This window comes from Neomonachus schauinslandi, chromosome 8, assembly GCF_002201575.2.
Source record: "Neomonachus schauinslandi chromosome 8, ASM220157v2, whole genome shotgun sequence".
NCBI classification, from domain to species: Eukaryota; Metazoa; Chordata; class Mammalia; order Carnivora; family Phocidae; genus Neomonachus; species Neomonachus schauinslandi.
In genome coordinates this window covers 79591785-79600687 of record NC_058410.1, presented here as the reverse complement: position 1 = coordinate 79600687, position 8903 = coordinate 79591785, and the positions used below count along the sequence as shown (strand labels likewise).

Genomic DNA, 8903 nt, shown 5'->3' with positions numbered 1-8903 from the left:
CGTGGGAGAAATAGAGTTCAGAGAGGTATTTAGGAAGAACTGGAAGTGTTCTGCAAGAGAGAGAACAAGGCTGTACGAAGACAGCTTTCCACATTTCAGGGTCACACCCACAGTAAATACTTCCTTTAGCAGTTGTGTTGGCCTGACTGTATTAACTAATGAATTCTTTATTCAAATCTCATCTTTTTTTTTTTTTTAAAGATTTTATTTATTTATTTGACACAGAGAGAGAGCACAAGTAGGCAGAGTGGCAGGCAGAGGGAGAGGGAGAAGCAGGCTCCTCCCTGAGCAGGGAGCCCAACGCGGGGCTTGATTCCAGGACTCTGAGATCATGACCTGAGCCAAAGGCAGATGCTTAACGACTGAGCCACCCAGGTGCCTGCAAATCTCATCTTTGGGCCCTTGTTTTAAAATCACTCCAAGATCATTCAGTCATCCCAACAGAAAATAAAATCTAAAATACATATATGCTATAACATCTTAAGATACACAAAAGGAATAAAGAATAATACAGCAAATATCTGTGTACTCAACTTCCAGCTTAAAAAACTAGATTTTTGCAAGACAGAAGAAACACTTCCTCTTTCTGATTTTACCCGCTCCTTCCCCTACAGAATTATAATGCTAAATGTGAAATGTGTCTCCCAATGCATTTCTTTGTACTTTTTCTACATAGTTATATTTCTAAGCAATATAGAGTATTGTTTATATTAATTATATCAAATTATATGCATTTTTAATGTTTGCTTTTTTCTTTTACTTATGAAATACATCTATTTTGATGTGTATAGCTCTAGTTCATTCATTTTTTACTGCTCAGTAGTATTCGATAGCACAAATATACCACAACTTACTTAGCTATTCTTCTAGCAACAGATATTTAGGTTATTTGTAATTTTTCATTTAATAAAGTTGTGAAGAATTTTGAACATGTCTCTTGTGAATATATGTGACATCCTTCATATGTTTGCAGACCATTTCCTTAACTTTTCTGTGACTTGCTCGTTTATCTCTTTTGCTCATTTTTTCTTTACTGATTCATGGACAATTTTTAGGTGTTACGATTATTCATCTTTATTGACTGTATGTGTTGAAATTTCTTTTCCTAGGCTGTAGCTTATCTTTTTACTTTTTTGCTATTCTTTTGATGAACAGACTTAAATTTTTTTTTTTTTACATGTAGAAAAGCAATTTATTCCATTATAAGCACTTACACAGTTGGTCATGGAGAGTAACAGGCCTGCTGGTGAAACAGGTCACCCAAAATAGAGATGGTACCAAACTAGTGGTCAAGGACTAACTCCTAAAAAAAAAAAAAAAAAAAAAAAAGCAACTCTTATCCAGAATTAATTTAATTCTAAAAACAAATACAAGCTATCAATTCACTCTTCTCAACTCAACTGGACAGTCACCTGTGGTGTAACTGTCAGGTAAAAACATTCATCTTGGGGCGCCTGGGTGGCTCAGTTTGTTAAGCGTCTGCCTTCGGCTTAGGTCATGATCCTAGAATCCCGGGATCAAGTCCCGCTTCGGGCTCCCTGCTCGGCGGGGAGTCTGCTTCTCCCTCTGACCCTCCCCCCTCTCATGTGCTCTCTCTCTCATTCTCTCTCTGTCAAATAAATAAATAAAATAAAAAATCTTAAAAAAAAAAAAAAAACATTCATCTTTACAACTTGGTGGTCCTAAGTTTTTTTAAAAAACCTTTCACAGAAAGGAAAGAAATACGAAAAAAGTTCAAGAAATACACTAACAAGCAAAAATATATGGGGAAAGAGGAACACATAGTTTGACTTAACTGAAGAAACTGAGAGGAGATTGGTCTACATAGGAAAATGTGCATCCTGGAAAGTCAGGTGTGAAAATTTTAGAATAGGAATTTATATGACTTGAATCTCCCCCATTTCCTGAATAAAAATGACATCTTGTGGTATTTATACTTCATGGCTCAGACACCTACCTCACTTGGCTCTACTCCTTCCTTACTTTAGCCTTTACTTAAAGGAGTCTGAAAAACTTGGGGATATAGCCTAAGAAGAAAAATAACCACACATAATATTCCCCTTTCTGTGGCTACTTTAGACCTTTGTTACTAGAAAATTCCTGAAGAAAATTTAAATATAAGTCTATGGCTTTACTGAATCAAATCCCCCAGTTAATATTTAGAAAATACCCTCTGTTTGGGCTAATAACATTGTTGATGGTACCTATCATAGAGGGATAGCCAAACAAAGTCTGTGTCTCAAAACCAGTGTTAAATAAATCTCAGGGTTGAGAAAAAAAAAGGGGGGGAGTCTAAAATCACAAGAAGTGCAGACATATCTAGAACCCTTGTCCTTCTGGATGCACACTTCCTTCAGGATCTTCATTATTATAAATGTTCTCTGCCATTTGCCACACTTGCATGATTTTGTCTTCTGATACAGAACAAATCACCCAAGGTTCATTGGGATTCCAGGAGAAATCAGATATCTTGGCAGTGTGACCACCATGAATAAACAACAATTCTGGTGGCCCATCTTCTGCATCTTCCAGGGATTGTTCCTCTCCAATTTTACTTAAATCCCAGACATTCAGTCTGCGATCAGTACCACTGGAAGCCAAAATAGTTTCATTGTGAGGTGACATCTGAACCTGGAATATTTCATCCTTATGTGATTCAAAGGAATGCAACTTAAGTTTTTGATTTCTCAGATTCCACAAGGCAACAGTCTTGTTGGTTGAGCCTGTGGCCAAAATGAACTCACTGTAAGGATTGAAAGGCAGTTCACTTCAGCAGTGTGAGCATCAACTGAGTGGCTTTGTTTGGAAGTATAGTTTGAATGAGTATCCCAGATCGTAAGTTTCTTATCATCAGCAACTGACCCAAACAGAGACTCATGGAGCAGATGCCAGGAAACATCTTCTACTACTGCTGTATGTCCTGTAAAGATGGTCTTCGCATCCACCACTTTTCCTTCCTTTGGAGCAGCACTGATGTCCCAGAGGCAGATGGCATGGTCGTCTGAATTAATTAAAAAAATCTTTTTTAAAAAATCATAAAATCAGAGTATAAAGGATGACACCCATGGGGTCATCCAAACCTCTGGGCTCCACATCCAAAAGCTCTTAAACTCACATTCAATGGGTCTCCAAGAAAGAGAATACCTGGAATACTCCAAGCCAACATCCAACTACATCACTGCTTTACTACAAAGCATGCAAATATCAGTCAGGAATCTTATTGAGTGGTTCACTGGGGTTTTTATTATCCTCTTCTGAAATCAGTGGTAATTTTTATTAATAGTAAATCATTACAAAAGTTACAACCATTTCATAGTAAAGTGAGCTACAATTTATGACTGGTGATGATAAAAATGAAGACAAATCATTGAGATCCAGGTAAATTAAGAGACATCAAGAGATAAAACAATGGTTTTTATGAGGATCTCTCCTTGTAAGTCCTTATACTTGTGAGTGGTTTCAGGAAAGACAAGATTTCTGGAATTCTGGATATTGACAACCCAGGTTGTCATGACAGTTTGGCTTCTAAGTTGCAGGGTTGATAAGCTCTATTTGGCCTGGCTAGACCATGACTGTGTAACTCAGGCCATTAAATCACTGTGCTACTAAGATCAAACTTATCAAAAAGATGATGATGAGTAAGTAGAGAAGCTTGAAAAGGACATAAAGACAGCCATAAGAGTGAACACCTCAGGATCACTCTACTGAAATTGTATCCGAAGCCTCTGCTTCTTCCTCCATTACAGTAGCAAAAGCCCATCAGAATTACTCATGGTTACCATGAGCTTTCTGTACAGGAAGGAATGTGCACATGATGAGCAAGTGGGGGAGGAGCAGAGGGAGAGGGACAAGCAGACTCTGTGCTGACCATGGAGCCTGATGTGGGGCTCGATCTCACGACCCTAAGATCGTGATCTGAGCTGAAATCAAGAGTTGGATGAGCCACCCAGGAGCCCCTAAACTCTGATTTTTATTAAATCTCTTATCAGATTGAAATATGCTTAATTTTTAACTGTCCTCTGCCCCTTATCCCCCTTCCATTATTATGAACTTTAAATAAAGCAAGGAATACATCTAATTCATCTTTGATCAGATTCTAACATAGTTTTGGCCTCTAGTCTTATATACACTCAATATGTTTGTGGAACTGAATTGCTGTCACTGAGTTGCCATACACCAAACAGAATGGTTATTAAAAGTCTGACCACATGTTTAGTCTTTGTGGGTAAAAATATAAGGTTAGTGGTCTGTAGAATGACAGTTGTTTGGGCTTATGGTCAAGACCTTTGCATCCCTTCAATCTGCTCACCCAAGAAAATTCTATGAGAAATACTAGGTTTATCGTAAGTTAATTGATTCTCAGGATATAATATACAGCATGGTGACTATAGTTAAAATTACTGTATTGTATATTTGAAGGTGGCTAAGAGACGAATAGGAAACACTTATTAAATGTTGGGTATTATCAGTTCTTGGGATGGGAGGACTGAAACTGGTTAAAGTAGGTTTTTATGAAGTTGTGCTTCATGGGATATGACAGAATCTCTCCTTCTTTTGTCAGTAGTCTAGTCAAGTATGTATTGTTCAGATTCAAAGTGGAATTTAGACTTTTTCACTTAGCAGAATATAGGGTGCAGCCTCAGTGTGGGTAGGTATCAACAGCTGAGGCACATGGGGATTTCGGTGGGTGGCTGCATGATACCTGGGAAAGAGTATGTGCCCTGATATCAGACCTGGGCTGTAGGATTAAGGATGTGTGTATAAAAATATCTTTGAATTTCAGTTTCCTAATATGTTAAAATAGAAAAATAATATGATACGGTATGGAGGAGTGGAAGGTAGAAAGAAATACTTCACAAGATTATGGTATGTTGAACAATGAAACTGCCTAAAATATGAGTGATTTCCATTGTTTGTTTATTCTTCTTTTAGGGCTGACAGTCTTGGCAGTTTGGGAATAGACCATTGCTTAGAGAAAGTAATTACAGTCTTTTGAAAGTGCTGTTATTTCTAGGAATAGGGTTTGGCAGTGGAGTCTTCAAGTGCAGTGCTCAGACCGGCAGCATCAATATTATCTGGGAACATGTAAGAAGTGCAAATTATGGGGCTAATGCCAGACCTGCTAATTCAGAAACTCTAGTGGTGGAGTCCGGGAATCTGTGTTTAATGAGCTCTCCAAGTGATTCCAAGGCAGGCTCAAGTGTGAGACCCACTGAAATAGGGTGGAGGAGGAGGAAACACCAATTCTGTTATTTTTTTTTTGGACTGCTTTCTGTTCTCTGCATTCGTGAAGAGCCACATTTCCGTGGATTGCCTTTCTACCTGTTGCTTTTTGTTAGCCTTCCATTCTTGGCAATGTAGCAACAGCTACATGTGGTCAAAGTGGAGTGCAAGTGGTTAGGTTTTCTTTTTTCCTAACCTTTTGTCGTGTTCTTCTTTTCAAGAATTTGTTCCTGTCGTTCACTGTTAGGTGGTGGAAAAACTTGGAGCCACGGGACTTCGGATAGTTTGCTTTCATACCTGCACAGATCAGTAGCCAAGATTTGGCTGTATAGCTATCTAATACTGTACCCTGACCAATTCTTGTATGTCTGACCTCTCTGAAGTCCCACCTCAGTCTTCTCAGTTCACGGAGATATTCAGGCTCTGTCTGGGTTCCACCTCCTTGCATTTGTGGCCTGCATACTGCCTTCAGGCGATAAGCTGGTGCCGTGTGGGGCTCACCTCGTTTGTATGCCTTCTGTATGGAATTACTGCCCTGCACGACTTTCTGTCCAATGTTTAAAAACTGTTGGTGTATACGTTTTGTTTTGTTTTTTAACTGTTTTAAGGTGGAGTTTAAAATCTGGTCCTTTTAGGGACACCTGCGTGGCTCAGTTGGTTAAGCATCTGCCTTTGGCTCAGGTCATGATCCCAGGGTCCTGGGATTGAGTCCCAAGTCTGGCTCTCTCCTCTGGCAAGGAGCCTGCTTTTCCCTTTCCCTCTGCTGCTCCCCCTGCTTGTGCACTCTCTCTCTCTCTTTACCTCTTAGACAAATAAATAAAACCTTTAAAAATAAAATAAAATAATAAAATAAGTCTGGTCCTTTTAAACTCCATCCCTGCTAGAAATCCCTTGTTTTATCAAGGTAAAATTTACATACAATGGAATGGGAAGTATTTACATGTATCACTGAGGGTTCTGACAAGTTAACACACCTGTGTATCCCACCCAGCCTCATATCAAGATCTAGAATTTATCAGAACCCTGGGAAATCCCTTCAGTCTTCTTTCCTGCTAATCCCTTTGCCCTTCCTCTTCTCCCCATAATGAAACATTATTCTTATTTTGTCTGCCACTGATTAGTTTGTTATAGAACTTCATTTAAATGGAAACTTAGAGTATGTACACTGTTGCATAAGTCATTATTCACTCAGTATAATGAGATTTGTCTACAGTGTTTAATGTATCAGTAGTTCATTCCTTTTTATTGTTGAATAGTATTTCATTGTATGGATATACCAAAATTTGTTTATTCATCCTGTTATTGATGAACACATGGCGTATTTCCAGTTTTTAGCTATTATGAATAAAGCTGCTATGAACATTCTTATATAAGTCTTTGTGACATATATTTTTATATCTTGGGTAAGAGTGGATTTCCTGGGCTATAGGGAGATGTATGTTCAACTTTCTAAGAAACCTTAGAGTGAAAGGTGAAACCTTTTCCAGAAATGGTTATGCCATTTTGCATTTCCACCAGCTATATATGAAAGTCCCTGTTGCTTTACACACTTCTTACCTTTTTTTAGCTCTTCTTGTGGATGTAAAGTGGTGTCTTTCTGTGATTTTGATATCTGTTTTTCTTATTGGATAAGAATAGTAATAGTGTTGAATACCTTACCTTATGGTTATTGACTATTTTTATAGTTTCTTTTATGACATATTTATGTCTTTTGACTATTTTTTAGTTGGGTTGTTTGTCTTTTTTCTTAATGATCTGTGGAAGTTCTTCATATAGTCATATCCAAGTTCTTTGTAAGATATATATATAATGAATATTTCTTCCCAGTTTGTGGTTTTGCTTTTCGTTTTCTTAATGATGTGTTTTGATGACTAGCAGACTTAATTTTGATGAAGTCTGTCAGTGTTTCTATACTGATTAGTACTTTTTATGACTTGTGTAAATCATCTTTCCCATGCCCTAATTCAGCCTGTTTTCTTTTTTAGTTTTAGTTTTTACACGTAAGGCTGTGATTCAACTAAATCTGTGTGTGTGTGTGTGTGTGTGTGTGTGTCTAAGATCTGAAGAGATGGCGATGTTCATTTTTTCCTTGTATTTAACTAATTGTTCTGGCATTATACATGAAAAATACTTTACTTTCCTAATTGTCGAGGTGCCGTTATTGAAAATGAATTGACTGTAAGTGTGGCTCTAGTGCTAAACTTATTTTATTCCATCGATCTGTTTGTCTGTCTTTATTTTAATACGACCTGGTCCTGATTGCTCTGTATATTAAGTGTTGCAATTAAGCAGTTTCATTTTCTCAGCTTCATTCTTTTTCAAGCTATTCTAGTATAAAACTTAGAAATAATTTGTCAAGTTCTACAGGAAAGTTGATTGGAATTTTGATTAGGACTGTGTATAGAGGTCAATTTGAGGAGAATTAAGATCTTAGTAATATTATCTCTTCCAGTCCGTGAACACAGTATATGTCTCAATTTATTTAGAGCTTTAATTTTATTGGACAGCATTTTATAGATTTCAAGGTAGAAGTCTTTCAGATCTACTGTAAAATTTATTCCTAATTATTATTATTTTTAAAATTCTAACTTAAATTGATTTTGTGTAAACACGTAATGGATTTTTGCATATTGACCTTGTGTCCTGAGACCTAGCTAAAGTCACTCAATTCTAGTAGTTGTTTTAAGATTCCAGGGTTTTCTGTAGACATTCATGCTGTATATTAGCAAGTAGAATTTTACTTCTTTCTTTCCAATCTCTATATATTTTTATTTCTTTCTGTATTGCACTGTCTGTTGTCTCTAGTAAAGTTTTTTTTTTTAAAGATTTTATTTATTTATTTGAGAGAGAGAGAGAATGAGAGAGAGCACATGAGAGTGGGGAGGGTCAGAGGGAGAAGCAGATTCCCTGTCGAGCAGGGAGCCGGATGCGGGACTCGATCCCGGGACTCCAGGATCATGACCTGAGCCGAAGGCAGTCGCTTGACCAACTGAGCCACCCAGGCGCCCTCTAGTAAAGTATTTAATAGAAATGAGAATAGTGGATATCTTTGTTGTGTTTTCAGTCTTAGAGGTAACGCACAGTGTTTCATCATTAAGGGTAATGTTTCCTGTGGATTTTTATAGATCTTTATCACAATGAGTAAAAACCCTTTTATTTTTTTGTTTTGTTTTGTTTTTGTTTATGGAGAGTTTTTTTTTTTAAATGATGAATCAGTTTGAATTTTTCATATGTTTCTTATGAAACTATTAAGATGACCACTGTTGCTTTTTAAATAGTTTATTGTGTTAGTATGTTGAATTACAGTGATCAACTTTTGAAAGTTAAATCAATCTTGCATTCTTCAAAAAACTCTCTTCTGTGATGGTGTTTTTAAATATATTGCTGGGTTTGGTTTGCTAGCATTGTGTAAAGGATTTTTGAGTTTGTGTTTATTACACATATTGGTTTGGAGTATGTTTTTTCCCCTTTGTAATATTTTTGTAAATTTTGGTGTTAGGGTTATATCAATATACATATCAAATTATAAAACAAGTTGTGGTATTTCCTTTTTCTCTGTTTCTCGCAAGAAGAGTTTGTGAGGTTCGTTCTATCCTCTCTCCTTTATTTTTTGAAAGATTTCATATAAACTTGGTACAGTTTCTTCATTGTTTACTAGAATTTGGTAGTGAAACCATGTG

General features: G+C 36.8%; 1 pseudogene; it reads right to left on the bottom strand.

The window, feature by feature from the left end:
* Nucleotides 1–2207: 2207 nt before the first annotated feature.
* LOC110583581 lies at nt 2208–5671 on the bottom strand (annotated as a pseudogene).
* Between the last annotated feature and the right edge of the window lie 3232 nt (nt 5672–8903).